Source organism: Coloeus monedula, assembly GCF_965178545.1.
Source record: "Coloeus monedula genome assembly, chromosome: 1".
Classification (NCBI taxonomy): domain Eukaryota; kingdom Metazoa; phylum Chordata; class Aves; order Passeriformes; family Corvidae; genus Coloeus; species Coloeus monedula.
The window spans coordinates 105,459,098-105,473,361 of record NC_138781.1 but is presented as its reverse complement, the minus strand read 5'-3'; the positions used below and the strand labels follow the sequence as shown (position 1 = coordinate 105,473,361).

Below are 14,264 nucleotides of genomic sequence, written 5' to 3'. Positions count from 1 at the left end.
AAGGCAGACCTTTTGAAAGGACAAAATGCATGCATAATCCCTCAAGTAAAACTAGAAAATAAAAAGTGGCAAAAATTGATCGTTAAATTGGCAGTATATGCTTTCTGTTAATTCCTTCTAATTAATTTGGTGGGCTGCGTGGTTTTGTTTTGTCTTTTTTTTTGTTTGTCTGTTTGTTTGTCTGTTTGGTTTGTTTTAAAGGGAAAATAGGCAGTCTGTCTGTGCCCATGGGCGGCTGAGGGTATTTTTACTCCTGAAAAGGCCTTTTACCTTTTGCAGTGGGAGAGGGGCTGCCTCCTTGTCTCAAAGCACCAGTGTGAGGCAGACTGGAAATGCATTTTGTTACAAACTTAAAAGTGCTAAAAGAGGAAACCTAAATCCCAAATCAATGCAAAGCTACTGAAGCACTTGACTGGGCCCTTTTGGAAGCTGAAGACGTACAGTGGCCAAGTAGAAACATAAGTGTTGTTAGAAAAAAACTAATTTTATTCATGTAAAAATGATGCAGGATATTCCCATGCACTTGTCTTGAGGTAAGGTGAAGTTTTGGTCTAATGTTTTGCTGTTTGGTTTTTCTATGATGTCAGACAGGCCCATTTGACTTGATATTCTCTCCATTTTCTTTTACCATAAAATAAATAGTATGGATTAATGTTATGTTTCTTTGCTCTATGTAATGCCTTTGCAAAGCAGAGACTACGGTCTGGGTAAACAGAGAAGTGAAAGTATTTGACATTATAGGATAAATGTGGTGGAAAAGCCTAAAAGTTACTGAGGAGAAGGTAATACCATATATACAGATTAAATGCTACATTTACTTCTCTGATATTTACAACCTTTTGATTTTTAGCAAAAGAGGCCAGGAGGCATGGGTATTAGCTAAGTTGCTAAGCCCTTTTTTGTTGCTGTTTGGTTTGGGTTTTATGGGTGGACACAGTCCTTCCTCTGAGCATTTCTATGAACGCGTGTTCCGGTGCCTCTATCGGCTACAGCTCTCATCCTGGGGCTTGGCTTTCTTAACAGAAGCACTTCATTAGGGAGCAACACGGATCCACCCACGCATGCACCCCATGCCATGCCCCTCCCAGGTTTTCTCCCCGGAGGCTGCCCAGCCTCTGCTCCAAACCCTTCTAGAGGAATATTCACACCCTTTTTAATTTCTACTCAGCCCCTGGCAACAGTGAATAACCAAAATGTTCAGTTTCTAGTAAGATCATTTCTTGCTAAGATGGTGTAGCCTTCAAGCCCTTCCAGCCCCTTACAAACACCCAAAGACACTCTTTTCCCTGTGAGAATATGTCACAGCACTCTCATATAGATGTGAAAACAGTGCTGCTTTCTGAGACCCATCTTTTCCAAGGCTGTGCTTGTGCTGATTTCTCAACCAAGAGGGCTTCAAGTAGGTAGGCTTTGACAGTATCTGGAGCCCAGAGACTTGGAGTTTGATAGCAAACCAGAATTCCTCTGTATCATGTTTGAATCCTTTCCACTATAATTTATTATGATCACCCCACTATCATTTGCTTATAAAACTTACCCAGTAGATTGGCCTGCTGAATCCTTAAACTTTGAAAGCCATGAAGATGAGTTTCCCAGGGGTTTAAGCAGATGTATTGGTGCATGGATGGCAAGCTGGGACACTCTCCCTGTTCTTCACAGCCACAGATCTATCTCCATGCTCTCTCCTGCCAGGATTAACAATCTGTTAGCAATGGAGAACAGACTGAGCAGGATGTCTTTCATGTATTGTGGGGTTTGATTTTTTTTCTTAACAATTTCCATCCTGTTGTGTTCTTAGCTTTCTTTCTTCACTAGAAAGTCACTCCCTTCTGATTTAAGGGCAAGAATAGAGGAAGCTTTGTTTGAGGAGTGAGGAGTTAACAATGAAGAGTTTTCATGATGAAAACACCCCAAAAGAATCCTACTCTACAGCCAGCATCTAAGCAGCACCTTCAATCCATGCCTCTGAGGATAAATTTGTCTCTGTTGTTAGTGGGTGAAATAACTTCATTCAATGCTGTTTGATAGCTGACAGTGCTGGATGCCTGTGTTACAGGTGTACATATGCTGAGGTGGTGGTGGGTAAACTCAGGACAAGGTGATGGCTTCAGAAAAGCCTGGCAGACTGGCTTGCGTATGAATTGTTCAACAATTGTCTGTTTATCCTGGAGGCTCAGACTATACAAACCAGTAATTTATACTGGCTGAAGATGGATTCACAGCCTGGCTGTGCACTCAGTCAGTCCTTGATTTAAACGAAAAAATTGGAATTTGGGCATGAGTCTCCATTTTTCCTCTTTCTGATCTTTATTATTCTTGATTTGTTTATCTCAAAAGAAATACTTTCAGGATAATATCTGCTTCCAGTTGCTCAGAGCGAGAATTTGAAGAGACACATGACCTGCCATGACAATGCAAGAGTAAGTTCAGAAAAGCCTCACTCTTCTTAACTCAGGAAGTAGGTGACATCTGTAAACTGAAGATACTTCTCCTTTCTTTTCTGTAGCCATCATAACCTTTGTGCCCAAACCAAAAATACAAATTGTTGAAGAGTTTCTGTATAATAAAAGAAATAGGGATAAGCCCAAACAAGAAAGGCAACAAGTATGGTTCTTGAAGATGTTTTTATTCAATGGCTTCTCTAGTGTATGCATGGAAGAAGTGTCATAGCATTTACTTAGTGGCTTTTATACAATCTTTCAAGTATGTCAGTGCTTTAAAACCATGCTATTCTACTGTTTGATATAAACAAGATAATGTTCTCTGAGGCATATGACTCCTGCTCATAGTGATCAGTGTTGCACCAAAGAACCTTCAACTGAGATGAGGACCCTGCTGTGCCAAAACAGTGAAGGAGAGCTCCTTTTAAAACACCAGCATCTAAAAAAGACATGCTAGAAGCAGAAAGAAAAAGTATTGCTTTTCAGTGTTTACAGATAGGTAACTGATACACAGATGGAGTATTGATGTGGAGTGAGTTGGGAGCTTGGCAGACCTGAGGACTAAAGCTACAGCGTCTGAATTTAAACCCAGTGTGAAGGGTGAGGTTATAACCAAAAGTAGTAATGTACCTAATGCACTATTTTATTATATTTTCTCTGTTGTATCTTTGTACTTTTTACTTGCTGCCATGAGGAGAAGAAGGTAAGTCAGTAGGATTTCTTGTGGAAACTGCAGGCTTCCTTTAAGCCAGCAGTGCTGGAAAGAATTTCTCTGAAGAAGAATTACAGCTGCCCATAAAATATGTGACACAAACAACCCTTCTCATCTGCAAGTATTAATTGTGCTTTTGGAAGAAGAGGGTGCTGGGATACCAGACTGCTCAAAGGATATGGGGTATTACTTAAAGGCTTGAAAACTGTCATTGAATTGCCAGCTATAGAGAAGGATTATTGAAATTTATGAGAACAAAATTTAGTGAGATGAATACAAATAAGGCTGTTCATATTAGTGTCACTTCTTTTTCAGAGGTCTTTAAATGCAAAATATAATTTCATTAATGTAATGCAGGCAGGCTCATTGGTTTGTTGCTTTATACATGTATGGATCAGACTTGATGTGGTATCTTAAGACATAATTTGAAGAGCTTCAGGAAGTCCTAGGTTTTATGTGACTTGCTTTATCTGAAGGACAAAAAGGCAAGTTTTGTGGAAAGATCCTGTTTCATACTACAACTAGTGGTCTGTTTGGAAGGCAAACAAACAAGATGCCAAATCCCACAAGTATTCAGGCATATGAGCTCTTCATCTCCAGGAAATCTCTAAATAAGCAGTCAAGATTCTTCAGTTTGCTAAGGGCCATCTTCTGCTACTTAAGCAAAACAGCATTGAAACCAGACCTGGACAACCAACAAGGAGAAAATTCTCATGCAAATAAAATTGGCTGTTGCCATATTAGCATTTTGCTTTCAATTACTATTGGGATTGTGAACAAAATCCCCCAGTTGTCCGCATTCATGGCACTGTGGTTCAGGTCACAAGATAGATTTGTTGTTACCAGAGTAGCTAGTAGCCTCCTGCTAACAGGAGGTTAGAGAAAGTGAAATTGCTTTTTCCCACCTGTTCAGTACCTGTGACCTAATGAAGAGGCAATGGGATGCTGGATATGTTAATGCAAAATAGAAGGAAAGAGAAGTGAGACCTAGGGACAATATCTAAAACTGAGCTGGACTTGTGGAATTGCATCCTGAAAGAAATATGTGCTTGAGCCTGCCACCTGGATAGAGTGTTCCTGGAGAGACAGGAGAACATCAAAGCCTGACTTGTGATGGTTGCAGAGGGTAGAGCTGAAGAAAAAATTAGATGTGCATACAGTGGTTAACATGATTTTTTAACAGTGATTGCTGTCATTTCAACCACACTGAAGTTCTGCCAACACTGGATTAGAAAAATACTTGTACAGGGAACAAACTCTGGAAATCTTATCCCTGTAGTGACAGTCTTGAAACAGTTTCAACTGGGAAAGAGCTACGTTCATTTTTGGGAAGAGTGTCAGAAGTCTAGTGTGCTCATTCTTAGTTTTTATGTTCTTAAATATAGAGCCACAGTCTAAAAGTTAGATCAATGTGAGACTGTGTAGACATTACACGATGCCAAGCAATGAGTTCCCAGATATTTATAAATAAACTCTTGGTGCGCTCCCATTTTCCTTTCTCTTGTCTTTGCTATTATCCCACGCACTTGCCCCAGGCTTTCTGTACTTTTTATAGAGATGGTAGTAGTAATTCCCTTTTCCTGAATATTATTCTTGAAGAAAATAGATCAATTATGCAGTATAACACTGGTTAGGTTACAGCTAATAGCTATAGTGTTAACCTCACATATTCATTTTACTTTTGTGGCATTAATGAATCATTAAATGGAGTGGAGCAGTAATCCTTGAGATATAAAAAGAGAAATAATTTTACAAAGGCATTCCAAAGTGAATTCTTTTACTGATCAGTGTTATGTAATATTGTCAATTTCTTATGCCTGTTACGAGGTTTCAAAAGTGCAACTTAAACTTTGAGGGTAGTGTGTAGAATATCTGCAGACCCTCATGCCTTTATTGTACTTGAATCTTTCAGGACCATTCTTTGGAAACTAGAAATGAAATAAAGAACAAGGTAGTCTTTGTGTAAACAGTACGAGAGATCTCATTTTAATAAAACTTGAACAGTTGTTAAGAACAATTAGTTTTTCTAAATGCATCTACCAGAAGGGACAAAATTGAATAATATGTCCATTTAGAAAGGAGTATTTCAAGTCTCATAATATTAAAAAGATTCAAATATGTAGAGGAAGAGACATTACTGCTCTGATCCACTGTGGAAATGCATTCTCTCATCATTGTGCAGATGTTCTAACATATTGAGAATATTCTTGCCTGCCACTGTTACTGTTGTTGATTAAGAATGACTAAATAGTTTAGTGTGAAGTGAGACAATAACTCTTCCCTTCCCTCCTTACTTTCAGTTTGTTCTGCAGCTTGGTTGAAAGTAGTAGTGTTAGGATTTTTTTTTTTCTTCTGTCAAGTTCTACAGCAGAAGCAGTCTCCACAAGAAGTTATTTGGGTTGTAATCCTTCTTACTAGATTTCTGTATTCTAAACATGTAACAATCAGCTAAGTTTAGCTGAGTTTTTATATTAGAAAGAATTATGGAGAACTGAAACCGCATCCGTAAAATAGCAAATAGGTTTCTATTCGAACAAGAAATGAAAATAAAAATTGAAGGAACAAAGGCTAAAATAAAGGTGACTGGAAAAGCTATGACAATTGTCATACTAAAGATAGGATGTAACTTTAGTTTTTGTTTCTCAGTAGTAATAACAGTTGCTTTGTTTCAGTGTGATTCTCTGGGAAAAAAAGGTGACTGCTTTTTATGTCCTATGATAGTGTAATTGAAATTTGCAATGGTTACTTTTTTAAAGGCCATGTCTTCTCCTGACCAACTGTTGTAGATGTCAAAAAGAGTAAATTGCATATGGTTTAGAGTTTAGATATTGATATTAGCAGGTGTGTGGCTGCATAGTGTGTCAAATGAAATGTTCATCCTTAGATTTATTCTGCTGGACTTTATTGTTAGATATCTGGAGATTCAGTTTCCCCTTAATGACTTATGCTGACTTTGGAAGACATTGCAGGTCTGATGATCTCATGGGTACTCTTGTTACTGAGAAGAGCTGTTCTATTTGCTGTGAAATGTATCAGGAGGAGCTATACATCCCTGTATCAGTACTTTCTACAAGGCATAAATTATAGGAGGTGGTAGTTTCTTTTATTAGACCATCTGATTTAGTTGGAGAAAATAGACAATCTGTTTGCATTGCAACTCCTCCTTCTGGTCCTTGAGAAAGATCCTGAATGACAAGTCTGCATGCTCCAAACATTGCCTGTTTTTTCCACTTGTATCTGTTGATCAATTAAAAGATAACCTGTCTCTTTATAAAGCTTACCTGGATGAAACTGCCACGTCTACAATAAACCACAGCTTAGTAATTTCAGCCTTTGCCATTCAGGACACACATATCCTTATTTTCTTTGAAGTGCCTGAATTAAAGTTACTTTCAGCCATTTCGCTTTGTTCTCCCTTCACATTTTCTCACTCTGGGTGTAGCCAGAAGGGCTGACTCTTCTACCTAAGCTCAAATCAAGTTGTGCTAAAAAAACCCAGTGAAGCAGCTGAGCCTGTGATTTGCTTTTCAGTTTTTTATGTTGTTCCAATCCCTGAGACTTCACTACTGACCTTATTGGTAGCCAAAGTATTTATTTTGTGGCCTGTCATATGTGATGCAAGCAATCTATTTAAAGCATGGTTTCATGTTCCTCAGTCAAATCACCTTGGCCTCAGGGACAGACCACACAGCTTTTCATCCTTGCAAGGGGAATTTTCGTAGAGCAGGTAAGTCACTTTCTTCTTTGTAGCATTTGCAGTTTTCTGTCAGTTTGAATGTTCCTCCTACTTTCTGATTCCCAGCTCCTCTCGAGCTCTGCTCCACTTGTAAATTTGCCACAGGAAGCTTTTTGGGACCAACAGCAGTGCACACAATGAATTCAATACGTGGACCACAAGTTTCCTGGCAGCTGCCCTATGCATGTGCCACATTTCTCACCTCTTGCTGGTGATCATTCTAAAAGAGAAGAGCCTTGCATAAGACTCACCATCTCCTCTCATGGGTTGTGGTCCAGCTGGTAGCTTGGGAGCTGGACTGTGTGGGTTTTTCCCTCTTCCCCATGGAGAGGGAGCAGTGGTCAAACAGGAGGCTCCCCTGGAAGCTGTCACGACCCTCTTGTTCCAGCTTACAGCCAGAGAGATTGGCTTCTGCTGGCTTCAGTGGTCCGGCCAAGACCTGACCAAGCCAACTGTAGTGGTTTCTGGGGATGAGCTATGCTAAGGAGTAAGTGACTGAGAGATCCCTTCTAGCAGTGCATGGACTGGTGTCTGGGGGAGATGTGTGTGTGTGTGTGTTTTGAGTTACAACACATTTTGAAGAAGAGCAAAATTTTTATATTTTTTTAAGACCACTGTTTCTCTTCCTCCAGGAGAGATGATCATGTGTAAGGAGCCTTATTACAAAATTGGGATTTAAAAGCTTTAGTTAGAAACTTACTGCCATCAGACAGTCTAAACGGGCTCTGCTTATGCCACCTAACACTTTTCCTTGTGTAGCAGCAAGGTATGCAAGTATTTGTGATTCAAATGTGTGTAAAGTGATGAAAACTTAGCACCAGTAGGAGCAGAAATGGGCTGTAGTTCTTGAAATCCTAGATTCTGGGCTTTGACATCATGTGTTACTCTTTAATTTAAATTTTTTTTTTTTATAAAGAGTACATGAAGAACTTGCACGAACCGTCATGTAAGAGGATTTTGTTGGTGATAGCTTTTTTGCAACTACTTAAGCACATTTGGCATTTAAAATTTTCTCACTACTGCCCCATAAAACTGTAAATTTTTCTAAGAAAGGAATTTTTAATGCTAAAATAACTTTTTTGTTGTTGTTTCTGTAGTAATTTTTTTCGTTTGTTATTGAAACAGTAGCCTGAAACCTTGGAAAATTTTCTGAAACCAGAGTTTTACAGCAAGCATATGGCAAATTTCACATTTCATGAGGAAGGAAGGAGATATCTATGAAAAATCTAGAAATATCAATTATAAGGAAGATACAGCTAAGGTGCTGAGTGCAGATAGAGTGAGGACTTCTAAGAAACTTAAAATTCAACTTTCTGTGTAATTTTACATCTAATAATTTATGACATTGTCAAATAATATGTTAATATCAATGATAGACTTTTCATAGGCTTTTCATTGCCCCTTTTCATTATGTTTGGCACTAATTTGTGTGTGCATGTGATTCCTTAAATAACCAGTTGTGAATATTTAAAAAATTGAATTAGTTTTAATTCTGGAGGACCAGTGTCTGTTGGCTGTCTGTGGTAAGAAAGATGGAAAAAAGCATACATGAAGCTCACTTTCAGAAGCTAACTGGCATTGCCAGCAAAACTGTGAGCTTATCAATATTAGTTTGGACTGAAAACTTCCGTATTATAAGGATATTTTCTGCATGGCAGGAGAAAGTAGGGAAATCACTGGATGCAAGATGGAGGGGAAGCTGACATGCAAATAAAGCTGTCTCCTTTTGCCCTGCAGGTAATGTAGCATGCATCAGGACTGTGCTTACTGCACAAGGTGTTCTCCTTCAGTACTAAATCTGCCAGCTCAGTAAATCCAAACATGCTTAATTATCCTGTTCATTTTTCTGGAATAGCAAAACTGGGAGGAGCGCCTGGATCTGTCATGTGCTGCAAGTACATCTGCACAATTATGACTGCTCTTGCAGGAGAGACTCCTTTCCATCAGCATTGGGCACTGCTTGTTCACTGGAGTTGGGGAGCATCAGTGGGGTGTAGGGCTGCATGCAGTCACAGAAAAGCATGGTCCCTGTTTTGAGGTGTAGCGCTATATCCTGTAGAAATTCCTCTTATGATCCTATTGCGGTCCAATTGAAATTGGACTCTTGAGAGACATACTATCATGACTGAGTTTGTGACTGAAGACACAGTGTCAAAGGGAAGTGAACTTGAGCCCTTGACCCATTGGTACTAGTGGCTGAACTGGCAATAAAATAAAATGGCTGTTCAGGTTTTAGTAGCAGTTAAGACAAGTGTTACTGATCTCTGTTCATGTGTAGTTCTTCTTAAAATTATCCTTCCCTAACATACTGGGGAGTGGAATAATAAACCAAAGACAATGTGTAAGCTAGATTCAGTCATCCACTAATTGTGCTTTTATTTTTATTCCTCTTCAAAACCTTTCTCAGGTTCAGCAGAAATCTCTGAGCAGTTTTTTCAAACCTTCACACCTTTCTCATAAATTAGTAATTTAACATGGCAATAGTTTTTTATGTTCTGAACTGTCCCAGAGCCATCATGAAATGATGGCTGTCTCAGACAGGCCCAATTTCATGGCCTCCAGGGTGGAGAGGTGACAGGGTCATGGACAATTGACATGGACTGTGATGCACAGTATTTTAGACAGAGCTCATGGCAGCTTTCTGTCCTTAGGATGCCTCATATACCCTGCTAGTATTCTTTTCCTTCATACATAGATAAAGCATTTTCATATTTCTGACTACTTTAATTTGAAATATTTAGGGGAAGTGTCATTGGGGACAAAGACATCATTGTATATCAGTGCAAGAAATTTATAATCATTCTTCCTCAGGATTTTCCTTGAAATCCTGATCTTTTCAATCTTGTAGTAAAGATCCTCTTTATTACTGACTTCACTGACAACAGAGATTAGATTCTGGGAAGCAAGAATATGGATTAGTCTTGTAAGAGAATATTGCTCAAGGTTTCTTCTTCAGGTGATGTATCTGCCTCAGGAAATGAAAGATAAACAAGGTAAAGCTCCACTGACCACTGCAACAGCTCTAGTTATGTACTGATTTAATTGTTCTCTGTAGATGGCTGAAAAGAGACACTTGAAACCATGTCTGAACAATAAAAAGGGGCTTGTCATGCAAGATGAGACATAAACCTGTTTGGCTTACTTTTTCTTTAGAGATAAATTTTTGGATTAAATGGAAGTGAGCAAGAGCATTTTATCTCATCTGATAGCTGTCTGGGTGGCCCAGTTGAAACACAGTTTCCACTGAGAAAATCTGTGCAGATAACAGACATGAATTAATAGTAGATGAGATTTAAAAAATGAATAGAACTAGAAAATTATTAAAATTATTAATCAATAGAGGTTCTCATTTACACTGGGATACATGGTAGTGTTGCTCAGTTTGCCTCAATACCTTCCTTCTTACAGTCATCATGAGCTTTACATGTCTACATCATTTCACAGCAGCAGTAGTGGCATCATCATCATCATCATTATTATTATTATTATTGTAATTGTTGTTATTGTTACTGTTACAGCTCTAGGTACGCTGGGAAGATCCAAATAGCTTGCCCAGCATCATATAGACTGTGGGAGAACTGCAGCTAAGAAAAGAATTGTAATGGTTTTGTTTCAAGATCTTACAAAACCTTCTGTGACTTTCCTGAAAGAAAATTTTCTAGAACTATTACTTAAGACAACATAATAGCTTTTCCCCCTGGATCTTTTGGTATGCAACGTTAGGCATTCCTTTCCTGCTGCTCCATGTTGTGTTCTTTACAGGACTTAAGTCTTGCATACTTTGCAAATGTAATAGTGCAGTACTGCAGGCAGCTCCCTTGTACAGCAGCCAGCAAATCTCTTTTCTCCTGAATATTATATGAAAATAATTCAGGCCAGTCTTCTTGTTTGGCCTGCTGGTTTTGTATGCAGACATCAAGTATTAAAACGGAAGCTGGAAAATTGAAGTACAGTCTGGCAGGACTATTCCATGTGTTTTTGGAATGTGCTTTTGCAACCTGCATTGTTTAATCACATCATACGTTATATAATATATTGTTGATACATGGATTCTAAATCAGATGATACTGTGTTTAAAATAAAAAATGTGTTTCTTATTGACTCGTGGAAATTTCCATATAAAACAAGCCAGTGCTTTTTTATGATGTTTCTGCATTGAGATTTTGAACTCTACGTTGTCCTTGTATTTAAGAAGTATGAAATAATTCACAGGCTGAGTACTTTGTGAAGGAATCCCTGGGTCAATACATCTTAGGCCAGATTTAGTTTCAAACCTTGGCCTGCAATGCCTATGCTTTGTGTTTGCTGTTAGATATATTCATGTGAAAGTACGTGTCTCTTTATGTAATGGCACATGAATCAGAGTTCAACTTTGTAAGGAAAAAATACGGAAAGATAGGATTTTTTTGTTCTTTGATTTTATTTCTTTGCAAGATACTTGCCTATATGTTGTAAAAAAAGAAATTATTTTATAAGAAAAGAACACTGGTAAGATTCTTTTTAAAATCAGGTTATTCTTTCCTTGTTTTGCTGTTGATATGTGGCTTGAGAGAGAAAAAATATTTAGAAGACACTTGGAGAAATCTTTATGCAAAAGACAAGATGTAGGCTGCTGATTGCTAGGCATGTGATATAAATGAGCTTTAAGTGAAATAAATATGTGAAGCCCCATTAAGGTTGAAGATATTATCTAGAGAGTTTTAAAGTGATTTAAGGAGTAGTCCTCTCTCATCTTTAGGTACTTGTAATATGAGAGAATGAAATAATTAATGTTCTAAAAAAATAAGAAGGGGCAAAACATTCCTCTCTTTTTTTAGTCTTCCTTTTCCATGTTCCTATACCTCTCTCTCTATATTCACAGTATCTTTCCACAATCTTAATATATATAGGTCACCTTTAGTGTCAAAGAAAATAGTGAGCAAGTTATTTAAAATACATGTTTAGGAGTTGAATGCAGTGAAGTGAGTTATCATTAAAATACATGTGATTAGCCCCCAAAATGTCAAAATGAGACAGAGCTACTAAACATCAGCGTATTATTAGACAGATGCCTAGCCTTCCATATCCACTGCCCATTTCTTTGATGCTTACAGTTTTAATGCTAGCTTTGTAGACAGGCTAGGTATGTGAGTTCCTTCCATCATTGATGTCATCAAATAGAATTAATTTTTACCCAGTTTTTGTCTGATGGAATTACGCTTCTAGAAAGCTGTAGGCTGGTGATTCTCTGAAAGACCCTAATGTTCTATTCGGAAATCTGAAATAGAGTGAATTCTTTTCTTCAGCTATTCTTTTGTGAGTGTTTCTCAAACACCTGGCATTTAGGATGTTTGCCCTAACTTACTTATTTAAGTTTTTCAAAAAACAACACCCTACAGCTGTATTCCCAAGAAATTGCCATGGAAATCAAAAATAGCATCCTGAGGAATAGCATTGAGGAGCAGTGTTCCTCAAAGCAAACGGCATCCATCTCAGCTACCAGCAGCTCTGCCAGAATTTTGCCTTTGAAGAAGAGTAGTCAGGTACTCTGCCGTGTGACATCATGTGAATGTTGATGTTTTAGTCACAAGAGAACCTAATTTTTCTTTTATTAATGGTCTGCTTAGTATGTGCTTGCAGAATAAGGTTTTTTCATTCAATATTTTAAGCTTTGACAAAAATAAAACTGAGTGTGTGAGGTCATACTTGGAACTCTAAACCCAAACTGTATCCTTCTCTCATACGTGCTACCATTTCAGCTATGAGTTTAACAACAGCAATATGTTCTGAAGACTGTAAGTTTTTACTGTTATACATGCATATCTGTTACAAACATGCTCATCTTTTTCAAATGGTTAATCCCATTTTGAAGGCTTTGATGACTGCATACCGTATATCAATAAGTATTAAAGTGTGTGTTTGCTGTTTAAAATAGGTAAACTTCACAAAATCACCTTACACATAGGTCATTTAAGGAAATTTTTCTTACATTTTTTATAACCCTGATCCATTATGAAGGGGACTTCCTACTCTTTCAAATGACCTTTTATCAGGATTTGTTGTCCTGCAATCACTGCTTCTGTCTCTTAGGTAGGAAAGCACCTTTAAATAATCTACTGTCAACTCAAAGACAGTTACTGCATGAAGTATAAAAAGACATATTTCAGTTATTTCTCCAGTGTTGTTAATTACAACTTCTCTAGGTAGTTTGTTCCTAATTCACTGTAACACAAAGTACAAAAGGTTTGTTTAAGATGTTGCTGAAGTACTTCAGGTGAATGCTTTTTGCTTAATATTGCATAGGATAGATGATGTTTGTACACTGGAAGCCACATCTCAGATCAGACCTTACAAACAACAGATTAGATGCACAAACATTAGAATGTACTAATGTCTTCACAGCGTTAATTTAATTGTAGCCTTTGTTATGTCTCAGTAAGCAGCTGAGAACTGGGCGAAGAAAAAAATCAGGGAGTCCTATATTACACTTTCACCCACCTTTGAATTTGATTTCCAAAGATTTGTGTGCTAGATTGCTCCTTACCTAGTATTGGTAGCTGTTGGACTTCTGCTTTCTTTCTTGAGGATCATTCTTTTTATATTCATTTATCTGAACACAGTGCCTGCAAATTATAAAATACTCTTCATCTGCATCCTGGATTTTAGACTGATTTCTTCTCTGGAGAAGTATTTTCTATATGTTAATGTAACATTCAATAGTAAGATGTGTTTTAAAGAAATACAACCTAGTGACAAGGAAAATGAATCTATTTAGATGGTGTTTCTTAGTGTCTCAAAATTTTTTTAAGCATAAGGACCCTAAATTAGAGGGTTATTAGGAAGCTCTAACAAATGCTTTGTTCCTTTGTTTTTGCTTGAAAATGAGCAGCATGGTGTATTAACTGGATTTTTGCTTTACTATGAGCTTCCTATTTGAAGTATTCTGAGGAGGGACCAGTGCTATGAAATTGACCTCCATTCAATTATCTTGACTTACAAAAATGCAGAAAATTATCACCATCTTTGAACAGATTATTAATAATGAGCTGGTACAAACCAGCTTGCCTAAAACACAATTAGTTGCTTTTGAGTTTCCAATGCTCTGGCTGTTTATTCCTTTCATGGCTGGCAGGATTTTGGGAGGTTCTCGCTGTTCAGCACATCATTTGTACAATTTTTAATGTGCTTTAACTTGTCATCGATACACTGATAGCTTGAGCTGTAACTGGAGATTTATCCTAGTCCCCTCTCTTGTGCCCACCCAAAAAATTCTGTGAGGCTTTTGACAGATATACAGTGGCAGGTTTAAATTAGATGTCTGAAATGGTTTTTGCTGTTGGCTGCCTACACTGCCTCTCTGACAGACGTTGCTGTCTCAAGGCTGGCATGACTGATC

The 14,264-nt window shown here is 37.8% G+C and overlaps 1 protein-coding gene across 3 annotated transcripts in view; it reads left to right on the top strand.

Annotated features, from left to right (window-relative positions):
• Positions 1–14,264, top strand: part of LDLRAD4 (low density lipoprotein receptor class A domain containing 4) — a 239,403-nt gene that overhangs the window by 66,978 nt on the left and 158,161 nt on the right. Inside the window, exon 1 of one of the 3 annotated variants that reach the window (XM_082286797.1) lies at positions 6,834–6,880. The exons of the other annotated variants lie outside the window; for them this stretch is intronic. The gene's annotated coding sequence lies outside the window, so the exon portion shown is untranslated. Of the gene's footprint in view, positions 1–6,833; positions 6,881–14,264 lie in introns of those variants that run through there. 3 annotated transcript variants of the gene reach the window in all.